The sequence below is a fragment of the Malaclemys terrapin genome, chromosome 9, assembly GCF_027887155.1.
Source record: "Malaclemys terrapin pileata isolate rMalTer1 chromosome 9, rMalTer1.hap1, whole genome shotgun sequence".
Lineage (NCBI taxonomy): Eukaryota > Metazoa > Chordata > Testudines > Emydidae > Malaclemys > Malaclemys terrapin.
In genome coordinates, this window is record NC_071513.1 from 76,819,998 (window position 1) to 76,837,680 (window position 17,683).

Genomic DNA, 17,683 nt, shown 5'->3' on the forward strand with positions numbered 1-17,683 from the left:
AGCCCTGGCGACCCCATTAAAACGGAGTTGCAACCGACCTTGGGGTCCCAATCCACAGTTTGAGAACCGCTGGATGAAACCTTTTGCAGCCCTCTAGCCCTTTGAATTATAGATCAAATAAAATATCACACTTACCCAATCCCTGACACCATGTCGTGCTTGAGATTACTTAAATGAATTTTCAGCAATAATATAATAATAACCCTGTTAAATTTAAGAAATTTTAAAATTCATTTCCTTTTGATGGGATTAGGAAAGCACTAACATTCAATGAGAGAAAATTAATGTTAATTTTTCTGAGAGGAGACCAACTTGTATAAATCTTATCAAAGCCATTTAAAAAAACTGAGTTTGTTTGTTAAATGGCAGTCCTTAAGCAACAAATTGGGAGCCATAAAAAGCAGATGGAACACAGAAAACTGAGAAGTACGTTATTTGGAAATAATCCTGTTTGTATATCAGGTGGTTTCTGAGTTTCGTTGTTCCACATTCTTTAGTTCTCAAGCGTTTTTCGTGAAAAGAGAATATCTGCTAAACAGTTCATCTAACTGTGCTGACTACTTCCCAGATAAGCCCCAGTTCTGTGGTGTGATTCATTAGTGCAGACCACTGCATCTCTGAATGCCAAAATAGTTACTTTTAACATACTGCTCTGTCATATGAGGTTCAGTGGTGCCATTTAGGCACACTCAGCCCTACTTTATTGAGGCAGATTCCTCCCCAAGCTCCATGGCATACAGGAGAGGTATACTCCTTATATCCCCCTCAATGAATGTAACTAACTTCCGCTGCTGCACCAGTCCTGCTCCTCAAGAACTGAGTCATAGCCCCATCCTTTCTCCACCCCTATTGGGGAGCAACTCCAAAAGGATTAGATAGGGAGCAAGTACTCAAGCCCAAGGGACTGCAAATGTGTTTGGCTTTCTACAGACAGGACAGAGGAGGAGGGGATGGGTCTTTGTACCCTCCTTCAAGATGCACAAACCAAGAACAAGCCAGGCACTATCTGGCCCATAATGAATAAATAACAGAAGCGGGTGCTCAAGGACCTCTGCTTTTGTAACCGATGCCTGCTTGGTGTGGCACTCTGTCCCCCTCTAGTGGTGGCTGATTGATGGGCCTGTGACAGCCTTGGCTGAGAGAAGCGTATCTACTGCCTGATCTAAAAGATGCATTAAGCTCCCAGGTTTGATCCCAGCCACTAACAACTGGGGTCTGCATTTCACTTTACCTGAGCATCTTGTGTAATAATGAATTTGAGATGGTGAATGCTGGAAATTGTGTACATTTATATTGTTGTGTCTATTGGCTTCAGTGGAGCTTTGTCAGTTTACAACAGTTTAGGATCTGGCCCAAAGATAATTAATAATGATAGGCTTAGTTTATGTAATGGTTTGTAAGGAGAGGGGTTAAAGTAGGAGTGGTAGCGGTGTTAGGGGAGGAGATTTGTAGGTGGTCCAGCCAAACCCCCACTTTCAACTGCCGGTGGACATAAAAGATTATTCTTTAAAAGAACACTGTTGCAGCATTCCATATGTTTTTGGGGGGATGGAGGGGGAAGAGAAACACAGTGGGGAAGGAGACAGCATCACTTTTCCCAAAGTGACTCCTGGGTTAATGACCCTGTGACTAAATATAATGAGACAATTTCTTGTGCATATTATATTCAATTGTACATGTATTATCCAGTGACTTACATATTGAACTGAATCAGCCTTCTCTTGCCAACCTTTGATTTTTATACCAATATACTGATTTCAGTTTTCAAAGTCCATCCTGGCCTGTCTGCTGGGCTATAACTTGACCGCCAATACTAAGTTGTGCTAGAAGAACGCTGTTCCAGAATTTATTTATTTTTTAGGCGCCAGGGCAGCATTCCAGTACTTCTGCCAATCCCAGGCCTGGCAGTTCCTTTCCTGGCCTGGCTGCAGAGCACCCTGTGAGGTGGCAGGTGCCGGTGCGGGGCCCAGGCAAGGGGTGCTCAGCAGCAGGTCAGTGCAAAGAGAGCCAGAGATGATGAAGCTAGGCCTGGGCAGAGGGAACTTAGCGGCAGGTCAGCACAGAGGGAGTCAGACACGCTGCAGCTGAAACCAGACAGGGCAGCATGGGGGCTGGAGCCACCAGGAGCCCAGGGCAGAGGTGGAGCCAGAGCTGGGCAATGCCAGGAACCAGGTAGTGGGGCTGCCCAAAAGGCAGACTGCCCACCCTTTTGTGGAGCAGGATCCAGGCACAGGCAGGAGGGAGGAGGGACAGGACAGGCTCTGCAGGGAATCATTCTCTGCTCCCTTGGGTCATCCCCAGCTTCCGCACTGCCCCTATATTCCTCCCAGCTCACCCTGCTCCCTCCCTGGGCCTCCCATTGCCCTACAATTCTGGCACTTCTTTTTTTAGGACTCCAGCACTGCCCCAAACTGATAACCAAAAACACTGAACTGATGGATCCAAAATCTTTAAAAATCAAGCAGGAGTAATTGCATTCAAGTCAATGGGGTCACACACATATAAATCCAATGTGGCAAAGTAGAGAGTCTAGGCCCTAATTCTATTTCCATATTTTCTTTGATCTATTCCTCATTTATATAAGCAATCTGCTCTTGCCACTAGAAGTAGGATTCATGGGATCATTTTAGAAAGAAAGAAAGAAAGAAAGAAAGAAAGAAAGAAAGAAAGAAAGAAAGAAAGAAAGAAAGAAAGAAAGAAAGAAAACAATTTGGTTTATAAAATCAACCCACCCACGCACCCCCATTTTCCCAAACACATGCACTTTAAAACACATCAGACACAGAGAATGGACCGGGAGACTTGCTGCCTTTCTTTTGTTCTGTGACTAACCATAGAGCCCTTTTAAAACATTTTTGCCTTTGGATCTTGCTCCTTCCACGAATTAGAAGCATGTTGGCACACACATGCAGCTGAATCTGCACAGTGCTGAGTGGGAGAGGAGGGTACTCGTCCTCACAGAGGGTGCTCAGCACTTCAACAGGTCTGAGACTTTAATGTGTTATGCAGGAAGAAATATTTAGGTACTTTAGGCTAAATTCAAGCCTGGTGTACATAAATGCAACTCTACTGCAGGCTATAGAGTTGCATCTGTTTATGGCCAGGCCAAAAATGTGGTTATTGAAAAAACTCCAAGACACAGTAGCCCACTCACTCAGTAGTACAGACCACCAAGAGCACTCCAGGGCTCTGATCTCTGTACTGGTTCCACACTAAATACAAAGCTACGTTCAAGGTTTCAATCCTCATCTTCAAAGCCATCCAACAGATTGGCCCAAACTATTCGAGGGACCAAATCACTCTTCAAGATCATGATTTCCCATGACAGCTACATTCCACTGGGGCCTCCGGACTCAAGCTCTAGAGTGAGACTCATGTGCACAGGAGATAGAGCCTTCTTGACGGCTAGCCAGAAACTGCTGAACTCACTCCCCAAAGAAATTAGCACTGCCAAGAATCCCAATGCCTTCTGATCAGAATGCAAACCCTTACTATTGCCTTCCCTCAGGAAAAAAGAGAAAAACCACAAAATTTGCTACCGGAGGGGTGATGAGAAAGCTACAGGAATCTTTAATGTGTTTACTTTTAGAATCTGGAATGTGCTCAGAGAGTACTGTGATAAGTGTGGCAGAAATACCTTGGCAGGCAGAAAGATTGTTATTGGCATGTTTCAGAGTTTAGGGGAGGCTAGAATAATATTTTTCAATCGGCAGGATTAGGTATCACTGTAACTTAACCACAAAGGCAAATGAGTTTGTCAGTCTCAACCTTATGTAATGTACAGCACCAGCGTGTGTGTATTTGCAGCACTGGCTTCTTTAAATTTATTATTTCATTTTTTGTCCCTCATCAGGTAGAAGCCTCTGTTTTAGAAGTTAAAGGCTCTAGTTTTATTTCTTATGTTTCCTATGCCATATGTTTTATTTCTGATGCCATGTGAGGACAACCATGATTGTATATAAAGGAGGCTAGGGATCATTATACTGTTTCTTAGTATCACAAAATGTAACCCCATTAGTCTAATACTATACAATTTTGTCATATATAGACACATAGACAATACACTAGTCCACTACCACACAGTTTAACACACCATTACCCTCCCATACAAGTCCCCACTTATGGTACAGCCACCATCTTACCATCACACTGGGGATTAAACCAGAGACCTACAAAGCTAAAAGCATGAGCTGACACAACTTGAACTAAAGCTCTGTAGCTGGGGGCTTTAACAACTCATATCCTCTGTAGATTGTCACAGGGGGAGACTAGTAACACACACTTGCCAGTGGGTTACAGCTGCACAAAATAAGCAACATTTTCACAAACACTCAAGTGAAGTGACTTAGCCTCTAAAGCACCTAAGTCGCTTTTGAAAATGTGACTTGGGTGTCTACATTATTTAGGTGCTTTGAAAATTTTACCCAGATTGTCCAAGAACTAGAAGTATTATTGTAAGCAATGACAGAGCAGTGTGGGGAACAAGGTCCCATACCCGGCTAAAGATATTATTCCCTTCATTTTCTTACTCAATAATCCTCATGTGTGTTCAGAATCAGATTGGCTGACATATGTCAAAAAATAAGTTTTAACTCTTACTCTGTTAGCACTGCCAAGGCAGCACAACCAAGACAGCATGTAACATTTTAATTGTTAAACAGATGCAAACATCAGATTGATTTTGATTCAGTTCGCTTGAAGATTCCACTCTTTTTATCTTATTGTTCAAAGTTGTTGCTGGTGAAGGCCCTGAACCTACAAACTCAGACGTGTTTAGCTTTATGCCCCCGAGTAATCCCACTGAGCCTCAACGGGTTTACTCAGAATCGTAAAGTTAAGCATGTGCATAAATGTTTGCAGGACCAGGACGTCAGCTGTCAAATTGGTAGCCAGACATAACATACAGGTGTATTGTTTCATGTGTAGGGTTATATACATCATTTATTATATCACCTCTAGAATGTATAGCTGGCATACGCATACATACTGGGCCAGGGTCTGATCTCAGTTAAAGGGGTGTAAAATCACAATAACTTCACCAAGAAGAAGCCATTGATTTCAAGAAAATTACTTTGTATTTACCCTGGTATGACTTAGATAAAAATCTGGCCTCTAGTACCTACTGAAGAAGCCATTTTTCATAGCTATTTTTTATTATGTTCATAGGGTTGTAAATAAATACTTAACCCATAAGTAACATATGGTACACATAAGATACATATAGTATATGAAGAAACTTTAGCTCTGTGTGCTTTTGACATATGTAGTTTCATATAAGCATAGACATTGATTAGGCATTGCTCTTTAGTTAAAAGATATATCAGTACATAAAGTCACAGTCTGGGTTCATTTAGCCTTTTCATTTGTAGTGCTCCATATTACATGAGTGCAGATCCATTTGAATCTCTTTAATATTCATGATCCTCTCACCAGTCTGAGTGAAAGAGATAAAGCTTTTGATAGCAATCTCAGCAACTTGATTAACAATGCACTAATCATCACTACCATTGACCTGATTCAAAAATGTTTCCAATTCATCCATCACTTTATAACCAAAGATGATTGCATTACCTTACCATTTTTTATTTAAATAAAACCACATGAGCTGTAAATATCTTGCCATTTTTACTAAATGAACCTTGGAATCAAATTAATTTATTTTTAAAACTAAATAGCAAAATGACCTGTAATAACCAATTAGGGCATGAGCATAGGGAAAGTGTATCACAAGTGGTCTGCAATAAAATCAATTCACTTTGACTTCACATCAATAAATGTTAAATTGTGCCAAGGAATTAATTTTGCAATAAATTGTTATTGTGGTTATAAAATCTAACTAACGCATATTACCAGGAGTAATTATCCATATATCAGAATGCATTGAATGCAGAGTGTGCACTATAATTATGCCCAAAATTGCTTATCATTCAAATGGTAATTTTAGGGATAATGTTTCTGTAACGATAACTTTACCTTTCATTTCCTGAAATGTATTTTTAAATCTTTTTTTTTTACTTGATACTGTACATGTAATGGAAACAGAACTGATTGTGAAAAGTGCAGTAACTGGAAAATATGTCATTGTATTTTAATCAACTATTGCTTGGTTATCATACATGAGCCCAATATTATTGCAACACAATATAAAATAATAAACCCAAACCCACATTTTTTGAATGGAAGTTCACTCATGAACACAACTAAGCTTGTAGAGTGGATGACAGGATAGGGACAGTTTGTGCCATTCTGGCTCAAACTGAGTAGCACCTTATTCTTGACATAAGTTGAAATCAGTGGGCCTATCTACTGTGTAAGGTACAAAGCCACACAAGTATGGATATCAGAATCTAGCTCTGAGTGAACAGCAAACTAGATAGCAGTCATTAAATATTCATTATTTAGATGTAATCTTATTTTCCCACATTTTTGCAAGCCTAATATATAATGCCATTCTTTTGTGGGTGTGGCATATACACTTGAAATGTAAAATAAATAAACAGAAATATTTAACATTGTATGATGCAGCAAATCTGTTTTATACTATCATCAAGCTCACTTCATAAACAATGGTTTGGTTTAACTTTTATTTATTTGTTTAATTTTGTTATATTTTACTTTACAGGACTTACATAGAAAAAGGCCCCAGAAACTGCTCCCATAAACTTGAGATTTCTGTTTCTATATACAAAATTTATATATGCATGTATAGATGTGTGCACATCTTAGAGAACTGCATACCAAAGTACTTATTTGCACAAGCCAATAGAGAGTTTGCATGCAAGAGCTAGTGAAAGTGCAAATTTATGGGGCCAGTTTTGCTTGGTTACCAGGAAAGTTGTGATTTAGACCACTTTTTGTTCTCCTCAAATACACCCCTTCAGGTGGCAGACCTGTCCTCTTGCATCTTTCTCTGGGGCAGTCCAACCCCTCTTACACTGGATCTCTGGGCTGCAGCCCCGCTATTTACCAGCCATGTTAACCCAACAGGCTCAAGTGAGTTTGGCACCTGTAAGCCTTTTCCTCTGGGAGCATGCAACAGTGGTTGATTAATGATTCAAAAATAGTTTCTTTAAAAACAAAGCTTGATTTATTTTTTCACCCACAGGTACATAACACATAGAGTAAAGGGTTTAAGTAACAGAGTCCTATTAGCATATTTCCCTTTACCTTGCATGTTAATCTTTACTTGCAAACATTTGTAAGTTCCCCACCCTCAGCCCAGCTAACCCCCATCTGTGACTGGGAGAAGCAGACTGTCCGGCTTGAAACACGTTCTTTTGTCTCTGTGTGTCTCCTCCATGTATGCCTATCAGATTCTACTGATGCCCAAGGAAAACCTCCTTAGCTCACCTAAACACTCTCCCTTCTAGGATCCTGTAATAGTTTAGTGTCCTCCTTTGACCCTAGACTTAGCCTTGGGAAGAATAAACCATTCTTAGCTTGGATGGAGCTAGGTAGGGAGGTTTTCCCCAATAAACAGCTTCCCCATTGTTTCCTCCAGGACTCTTCTCTGTGTCATTGTTTTGTCTTTCCTGCTCATTTCTTTTAACAATCCCTTTTGATCACTTTCCATAGCAAGTAACCCATAATAAACACACAGAGATATGCATCATATTCATAAAAATAATACAGATATTGCCCAGTTCTCCACAGACATCTATTTGAAATTTTGTTCCACAAAATTATCACAGCTAATTACTAACAGAATCACAGTATTAATAATAATAGTAATCATTTATACTGTGCCATAAATATTATGCATGTTAGTTATAGATAAGTGATAGAAGTTAGAGTTAGCCAAGACCTGTTAGATCATCCAATCCGTCTCTCTTCCGGTGCAAGATTTCCCTTACAATACCATTTTTAGTATTTTGTCCATATTTATGGCTCCATACACCTCACTGCCATCTTAATCTCATCCCATTACACTTATTATTTATCCCTCAATGTACTACACAAATAGTCCCACTTTTTTTAGAATTTTTAAAAGTTGCAGTCTGGTGACGGTACACTTCTCTGGGTTTCACCAAGAGGCAGGTTGGTCAAATTGCAGAACATCTCCTCACTGCAGACTGGTTTGGTCAATGCATGGTGAATGATTATGTCTGTGTAATTGTGATAGATTTATTCAGAAGGGATTGGCTTTTGAAATCCTTTTGTTGCTTTTTGGGGGGGAGGGGCAGGGGCATGATAGCTGTCCTAGTAGTGCCATGTATTTGAAGTTCTGAGCTCATAATGTTATAAAACAATGGGCAGATTCTAATGACATCATTGGAGGGGAGACAGGCTTTGTTACTAACCACAAGTGTAAGGCTCTGTGGATTGGGTGATGGGTTATGGAGCCTTTAACCTCTAGGTTCAGATCCAATCAAAAGCTATCACGTCTCTGATACCACTTTGATGGAGTAAGCAAATTGAGATGGTGGTATTCATTCCGTCCCACCACTGCTGTTAGCATTAATTTGCAACACTTCCGGCAATCTCAGCAAAGAGAAAGGACTGAAAGGGCATGGAGGCTGAACTAATCTCTTATTCCTAGATTTGGTTTTAGTCCAGGCATAATGAGGTACATTGAAGGGAGAGAGTAGGGAAGCATGATCTGCTGCTGCTTCTGCCCATGATGTACCTGTTCTGTGCAAAGAGAACTTAAGTCCACAGGACTGCTATTCCTGCTCTTTTCACAAGCACTAAATACACTAAACAAAAGAACAATGATATGAAACAATTCATGTTTAGAGTCAGTCAGGATGCTGACTGATTTCATTTTATTCCCCTTATGAAATAACAATTTGTACTGCATATAAATGTTTTAAGCTGCATTATTTTGTTAACCACATACAATAGTTTGGGTCAGATAACACTGAGGCCTTTCCAATATCTTTTAATATATTTTTAGGGACATAATTGTGAATTGTTTTTAATGACAATCTTTAGATCATGTTAGAACCACTGAATTTGCAGCTTCATCAACAGATCATTTGTTTTTCAGATTTCTTTAACACGGCTTCTGAAATCTTGACAGTGTCTCATAAAATATGTTTTATTCATTAGGCGAGGTGCTGAAGCCTAACAAATCTACGTGTTAACACACCACTTAATGCAAGAGATCTATGATCATATCAAGACACTTTCTCAATGGGTTGGAAGTAAAGGGAGGGCATTAACAAACCTGATAATTATTAACCATACGATCTTATAGTTATTGCTGAAGATACATTGCTGAATTAAAGCATTTCATTACTGAGGTAAAGCATGCTAAACTTACTGGCATGGAAAACAGAGGCATCTCCTGGTGGTTACCTGCAGTATAACATGACACTAACTTGACCTTCGCTTTACACATGTATTGTATCACATAAAAAAATATTTAGGATTTCCAAAAGATTCCCAGGAACTTAGGAGCCCAAGTACACCAAGGTGCTTTTGAAAATCCCAACCCTAAGCTATAAATTCTTACCAGTGAAAAGGTCACTTTTTGAGAACAAGATGATACAAAGAAAAACATTACAAAAGTTGTGAGATCCCTCTAGGCAAATAAAATATTTAAAATATAGCCCAGCTGCATGTGAATTAGTTAAAATATATTTTAACTTCTAATAGAAGAAGACTCTTCTGGTTAAATTTCTTCTTATGAGTGAAAAATAATTTCTTTTCATATTGCTTTTAAGGTCCTTTGGAAGTGAAATACTTTTACCTAATATGTGATTTTTTTACAAAAAATTGATGAACTATATTTAATTTTAGTAGAGAAAAATGTGTAGCAGCCTAGCCATTTAGTACTGAAATACATGGCCTTGAGAAATGTTATTTTAAAGCTGTTTGCCTTTTAAATTGTAACAGTCTGTATATCTATTTGTCTAGACTCCATCAAGGCGACTATTGTAGCTGGAGGCACTGGTTTGAAGAAGACTAAAGGGCTACATCATGTCAAAGCCTCAAGTAGGAATTATTGCCTTTCTTGCCTCAGTTCACAGCTGTATTATGTCACCAAATCACATCACAGTGTAATCAAAGATGAATAAAATATTTTTTTTCTTTACCTTAAACGCTTTTCCTGTCAATTACAATCAAAGGACATGATTTCAGGTCTGTCAGTTTGCTGGGTTCTCTCCTACTGATGACTCTAAAACTGTAATCTGCTAAATATAAAATGAATCAGAGAAGTCTTAGAATGATTCTGCCATTAAGAAGAAGAATGTTTTTTCTCCCACAGGGGACAGAAAAGTAATTGGTCTTTAAAGAATGAAATCAAAGATGTTAAAAAATGACTCTTTTGATCCTTTCCTCTATAACTTTGCCTTTTTGTTGTTGTTGATGTTTTTAACTAAATCCTCAGTCATTCACTAATTTCCTTCTAGGAAAGTATGCATAAGTATTCTAATCAAAGCTATTCAGTCTCATGTGCTATTAAAAGTAAACATTTAACTAGCATCTTGTTTTTATACTTCCACACTATTTTTTGACATATTATTGTCGATTAGGTGCTCTGTAATGGGCAAGCTGTAATTCTGCTGCAACTCCAACTTCTAGGCTGTTTTCTGATTTGATTACATCATTAACCATAATCAAAAACATTTCCCCAGAATGATTTTAGCTTGGTAGTAGGGATTGCTTCCTTTGATCTCAGTAGCATCATTTTACGATAGGTTGCTCCTCATTTACACTACAAATACTGACAAAAATGAAAGTGGTATCTTTGCTAGCAATACCGGATAAAATAAAATAAAATAACTGGTTCAGCAGTCTATACCAGCTGCTTTCATCAATGAACAATCACATTTATTTTCTTGGAAGAAAAAACAGCTTAAATCATGTATAGTGTTTTAACTGGTAAGCCTTGCATATGGCAAGGTCTGAAACTATATTATATATATAAGGTATTTATATATATGTGTGTGTGTGTGTGTGTGTGTGTGTGTGTATATATATATATATACACATGTATTAATATAAAAAACACTACAGTTCTATCCCAAGAATAGTAAAACACACCAGACATTAGCTCAGTTAATGGGATATTATTTCCACATATTATTATTATTCCTCCATATAAATACGTACATAGACACCTTTTCTGTATTCTATTTTGTAGCCTTACACCTTTTCACCACGGCAACCTTTATTTAAAAATCATACCATTTAAAAATACGTATCAAGAAGAACTTCCTTTGTATTGTGGTCTTGCCAAATGAGTTTGGTAAACATCTCACAGCAATGTGTTTCATGGAACCTGGGTTATTTACTTACATTTTATTGATTTATTTATTTGAGTACACTAAAGTACTTAGTAAAAATCTCATTGACCAGCAGTTTAATTTGTTATGTTGTCACCTTTGTGATGAGCAAATATGAAACTACAGTACTTTTTAATAATGCATGTCATTATTGTGGGAATATTATTTCTTCATGAGTTAAAGGTGAGTTCTAGGGTGTTTACTTTTGCTGTTAAGCAAAATGAATGAAAATGCCCTATTTTCATACCATGGAAATTTAAGGTGAGGTATATGATATAAGAATGAGCATAGCACATCTGCTAGATTACCTGCAATGGAGAAGCAGCAAAAAATTAGTCACTCCAAAGAGGAAAATCGAGATCTCAGGGTCAGTGTATTAGTTAAAATACTAAAACAAGATATGTGCTATACCAGAGGACTAAGAATTATATACCTGAAGCATATAATAAAATAATATTTTACCTGTAATATTTCAAGGGCCAAGTTATGGATGTGCTAGAAATTTCAAAAACCATCCTAGCACACCCATGAAGAGGCCAGGCATAGTTTTGCTGCAATGATCTGAGGATTGTAGGACATGGTGGGGCAGGAATGTGAATGTCTAGGAAGGGGCGAGGTCACACCTAATCACTCTTCTCACCCCAGTAGAGTGAGTGCTGTGGGGAGCTCTGGCTGCCCATTTTAGAAGATGTAGTAAGGACAGTTTTTTCCCATGGATTTTTCTCGGTGCCAGGAGAGGAATAATGCCTTTGAAAATGTCTACAGGCATCACCACTAGAGCAATGCACACCTTCTCCACTTGCCCAGCATGCTACTGTGTCTTAGGAGGTATGATTTTGCCCTAAGAGTAGCTAAAAAGTTTAAACAACTAGGTAAAAAATCAAGCAAAGCAAACCTTCCTGGCTTTACATGTATGCAAGTATATAGCCAGACTACAATCCTTTCCAAAGAGAAGGTACAATACCCCAGACATTCGCTCTATTAATGGTATTTCACCACTAGGTGATTCAAATCCAGCCCTGGTTGTTAGTAAAAATCTTAGCCCTCTGTTTTGGTAACCTGTGTTATGTGAAATGAGTTAGTGGTCTCTGTCTTGTTTCTTGTGGAAAGTGTGCATATCCCAAAAACAACCACCATGCGCCGCAGTTTTTGGTAATCTCAGCAGGGAGACCAAGGACTCAATGGCTATGGAGAATGAACTATCATGAGAGCCTTCTAGCTTGGGGCTGAAGCAAACTGATGTGACAAAGAGAGCTATCATCAATGCCCATACAGATAAGCATGATATCCAGTTTCCATTTTTATCAGTCTAGAGCTGAGGTATTCATATGGTATTTTTAAAAGACTGTGTATTTTTTAAAAAAGCAGAATAAAGCACAAGCCACTGTAGTCCATGAAACCATTATTCAAGCGAAGGTATTTATTTGTTTGTTCTATCTGTGTATCTCTCTACATGAATAGCAAGCAGTTATACTGCAATCACATGGCCCGGATAGCACAGTCATACAGTAGGAATTTCACTGACTTAAATGTGCAATCCTGTACTAGTCCCATATTGTACCTATATTTCTGCATCTAAACAGATGCCCACAGTATGAACAAGATTCTGAATTCAATTACACTGGCGTAAATCTAGAGCAACTGAAACCAGAACCTGGCCTTATGTGTTAACAGAGTTATGTATTTCACAGTGACTTGCCAATTTAATATGATTATAAGCAAACTACTGTATTTCAAAAACTAAAAACTCCATCTGTCAGAAGGAAAGTGTGCCCGTGAGTAATTTGATAAATGGTAGATTTTTGGAGATGGATTGGGTCACATTGCTTCCTGTCCATGACTGACAATGTGCAAAAGATTAACAGGACCTAGCCTTTCACATGACTGCTTGGGGCAGAGTTTAAAAGGAAGGGGAAGCTGGGTGGAAGGGGAATGGTGTGTCTCCTTCTCCCCTGGCTGGTTAATGTGGGGAAAGCCTCTGTCCAGTGTTTTTCAGTTGTTTTGTGTACAATAAAACAAGGCTTGAGGAAAAGGCCTTAATATACTAATCCCTGAAGCTTCATTTCCCTTCCCCAGCTGGTGTAACCTCCCAACAGCTTCCACCATATAACAGCAGCAAGGATTTTACAATAATACACTCTCAATTTTGCATCCATCTACTGATGAATAAGGAAGGGAGATAAAAATTAGGGCTTTCCTGACAGGTGCAATGCCAGCACAAGTCATATTCTCCTTTGTGCGTGTGTGTGTGTACATATATATATATATTCATTCTCACACATACACACACACACACACACAGAAGTAATATACTCTAAATTGGCTGTAGTCTTCATAGTCTTATCCAACAAACACAGCAGATTCAGGCAGCGAAGAGAGTCTACATCCTTCAACCTGGTAAATGCTTCTAGATTAACAGAAATATTTTGAAACAGCCAATAATTATAAAAGAGTTGCTTGCCATTGCATAATTATTTTATAAACCAAATAACATACAACTGTTACTCAGCCACAGAGGCCCTCTTCCAACAGTACCATATGGCTAATGGCTTCCATTACACATCACACCATACTGAGCATTCCTTCTTATCATACTGTATTGGCTACTGACTCAGTTTGCCGTTAATGTGTGTGTTACCCTTTCACTGCATGTTTATTTTATGAGATTGTGGCATCTGTTTTTGGTGTTTATTCTAAAATGACAAAGTACTATGTTTCCAACCCTACCCTGAAAATTACCTCAATATTAATTTCCCAAGGTAGGTTTAAAAATGTATTTTTGTTGTCTTTTTCCCTGAGTCTTTGACAAACAACTTTTGGCCTTTTTGCATTTTGATTTAAAACTTCAAAGGCAAGAAGGGCTTCATTTCTTATCATTTAAAATTCAAAAGGTTGAACTGAATTCCACTATGCAATATCAGATCTTTTCTAAATGATTCATTTGATGACAACAAACTCTTTCCCTTCAGGAGATAATTCAGGTTGCCAAAATATTAAAATCTAAATATTCCTTTTTTGCATTCAGACCCCATACAGCACCTCATAATCCATTCACAGCAAACATCTGACTTTAGTATTTAAGCAACATCACTGGGACCACACACACAGCACATTTTTCAAAGTTTTGGTGGCATCATAGCAACTTGGATTTATAATTTGATTTAAGAAAAAAATCAGTAACAATAAAGTAAAATGTCAATCAACCCTATTATAGCATGCTGCACGCTATGTGGTGATCAGAACTGGAAGTACCCTTGAGATTTTAGACTGGTGCTGTGGTCCAAGCAGCATGATGCAGGTGAAATTCCTCCCCACTCTCCAAGAATGAGAGAAACAACCAAACTTTGTTTGGGGGTCCCAATCTAGCAAAAATCACTTTCAGTAGTTGCATACTGGAAGTCAGGTGTACTTTGTGAGTCTGGGTCACTCACAATCACTCCCCTAATGGGCAGGGCCGGCTCCAGGGTTTTGGCCGCCCCAAGCAGCCAAAAAAAAAAAAAGCTGCGATCGCGATCTGCGGCGCCAATTTGGCGGGAGGTCCTTTGCTCCCAGCGGGAGTGAGGGACCGTCCGCCGAATTGCCGCCGAATACCTGGACATTTCGTCCCTCTCCGGAGCGGCCGCCCCAAGCACCTGCTTGCCAGGCTAGTGCCTGGAGCCGGCCCTGCTAATGGGTAAATCCAGCCCCTACCTCTGCAGCCACAGACAAACTCTTGGCAGCAGGATGGGTGAAGTGCTGTTGGGCAAGCATGTCTGCGGAATGCAGGGGGCAGCACAAAGTGGGGTGCACACATTACATGGTGTGCAGCCTGCTCCATGGGAGCATTCAGCACAGAAATGCATGGGGAAGTCAGGGGAGGAGATGGATACTCCATAAAGGCATTTCATCCCCTGGGCTATAGTCCCATAGGATGGCTCCACAGCTGCTCCATGGCCTGCATAGAGGATTCCTCCCCTCCCTTTAACCTCCACAGCTGCTCAGCAACATGCACATGCTACCCAGCAACGCAGGCTGACCACTGAGCTCTAGACTGGGGTCTAAAAGCCTGATCCATTGCTCACTGAAATAAATGGGAGTCTTTCTGCTGACCGCAGTGGGCTTTGGATCAGACCCTGCCTGAGTTGTTTAAAATAAGGTCTCTTTCTTTTTATATTTGGAAAATAAATTTTGTATTGAAATTGAGTGGGAATATTGCACTCTTTAAGCTAAAGCTAAAGGGAATTTCACACGTGTTAAGCTTGTAGGAATTAGCATTGACTGACACTGTGTCAAAATATAAGATGATTGCTCTTAACGTTTTCCAGCATTAAGCAACTGCAAATGTTCTTTTTGCTTTTCAGCCAGCATAATCGTGCTGCATTTAGCCTTCCACTACCTTTAAGTGCTGAGTTAGAGATGGTACGAAACATCCTACCTGAGCTTTTTGTGTTTACATCAAAGAGGAATAATCTGAGTAAGAGCTTCTCATGTGAAACTGCAAAATAGTTGCATAGAGCACTGAAACAGAGATGTATGAATTTGCTAATATTTGCAGTCTTCTGTACCAGTCATTATCATAAAGCTACTACCACGAAAAGCCAAAGTAATAAAAAAGAACTGTTAGAGCTTCTTATATCAAGCTACGAGCAGCCTTTCATCATCCATCCAACCGAATCCTTGTACCCATTTTTAATAATGGGTCTCCTTGCACTAAAGGAGCAGTTTTGACAGGCAGCTGCCCGGGATCTCCCGTGGAAGACAGCCAACGGCGGTACTGCAGGGAACCATTTACAGAGCAAAAGTTTGCCAGGTCAAAAATTATCGTTCCCAATATGGCTGATGTCCAGCGATCTCAACACAAAAGGAACCCTGGGTGAGGTTTTCCTACCTTTCTCCATCTGTACTCCATTTACCTTTTAGATGTGCCTGTTTAGGCAATGGTGGAAAGAGGAGGAGAAAGGTATTAATCATCCCTTGTTTTCAGGTTGGTTTCACTGTTGTTAAGTACAAAATTCTGATGTATTAGTTTCCTACAACATACTTCACCTTTCCTTGCTTTCCATGGCTTTGTACTTGATATATATTTATTGTCACACAACTCTTTCCTTGCAGCTGATGAATGAATAGACACTCAGAAATTCAACTGTATATATGTATATGATAGAAGTGTTGTCTGGTTTTGGTGCACCTTAGTCATTTACAGTAACTGACACTCAGGAAACAAGAAGAAAGTCCCATTCTAATACAAAAACCCTGATATACTGTCCGCAAAAAACTAGAGACTTAACTACTTGTGAATAAGTTGTTTTAATTGACCTGGTCAATAAAGCAAAGACAGAATAAAACAGACATGCACAATGTGTACCAACTGACGTAGAGTTTTCCCAAGTATCAGACTTATGGGAAGCTGGCTGAAACTCCTCTCTCTCTGTAACGTGGAAAGTTTTAGTAATACCACAAGATGAGAATTTTTTGAAGAGGGTCAGAAATAGAAGGCAAAGTAATAAAAGCTGTTTGATAAGGGCCTGATCAGAAGTCAATAGGAGCCTTTCAACTACCTGCAGTCAGCTTTGGATCTGGCTCATATGGCTTTGAATACCTCATAAGAGCCTTTCAGGTAGTTTTTCATCATATAATGACATGATCATGAAAATAGCCCGTGTTCAACGTATAATATTGATATTTTTGAAATCAATGCACCTAGATATGTACCAATAGTCCTCTTGCATTGGTTTGAAACCACTGACTAGTGCTAGTCAACATATTTTATTTTTTTCCTGTAGAAAAATAGGGTTTCATAGTGTCTGTGTAAATATGTAGTCTAGCTGTAGCCGTGTTGGTCCCATATATTAGAGAGACAAGGTGGGTGAGATAATATCTTTTAATGGACCAACTTCTGTTGGTGAGAGAGACAAGCTTTTGAGAAGAGCTGTGTGTGGTTTGAAAGCTTGTCTCTCTCACCAACAGAAGTTTGTCCAATAAAAGACATTTCCTCACCCACCTTGTCTCTAAGTGTAAAAATGACAATTTAGTAGGATATTTCCAAATTAAACTCTTGTACCTTTGCAAGAATTGAGGAAGCTTTGAAAAATTACAGAGAATCAATGTTACTAGTATCTCTTTTTTTTTCCTTTTGTCACTTTTTTAATTTTTGGAAAGTTAGAGAAGTTTGAAAAGGAAAAAGAAAAAATATATCCTGGACATTAGCCATTTTATTGCACTCAAAAACAAAAACAAACAAAAAAAAAGAAAAAAGAAAGAAAGAGAGAATGGAGTAAAGGAGAAGGGAAAATGGAATTCATGCTTTTAAATTTTTTTTTTTTTGAAGAAATATTTCATGAAAAAATTATAAAAAAGAAAAATTATTCAATTCTGAACTCTGTGAAATGGAAACAACTTCATAAACAGTGCATTTTTGGGGGACCAGTACTAGTATTGATATCTATGGACTTAACTCCTGATTTATACAA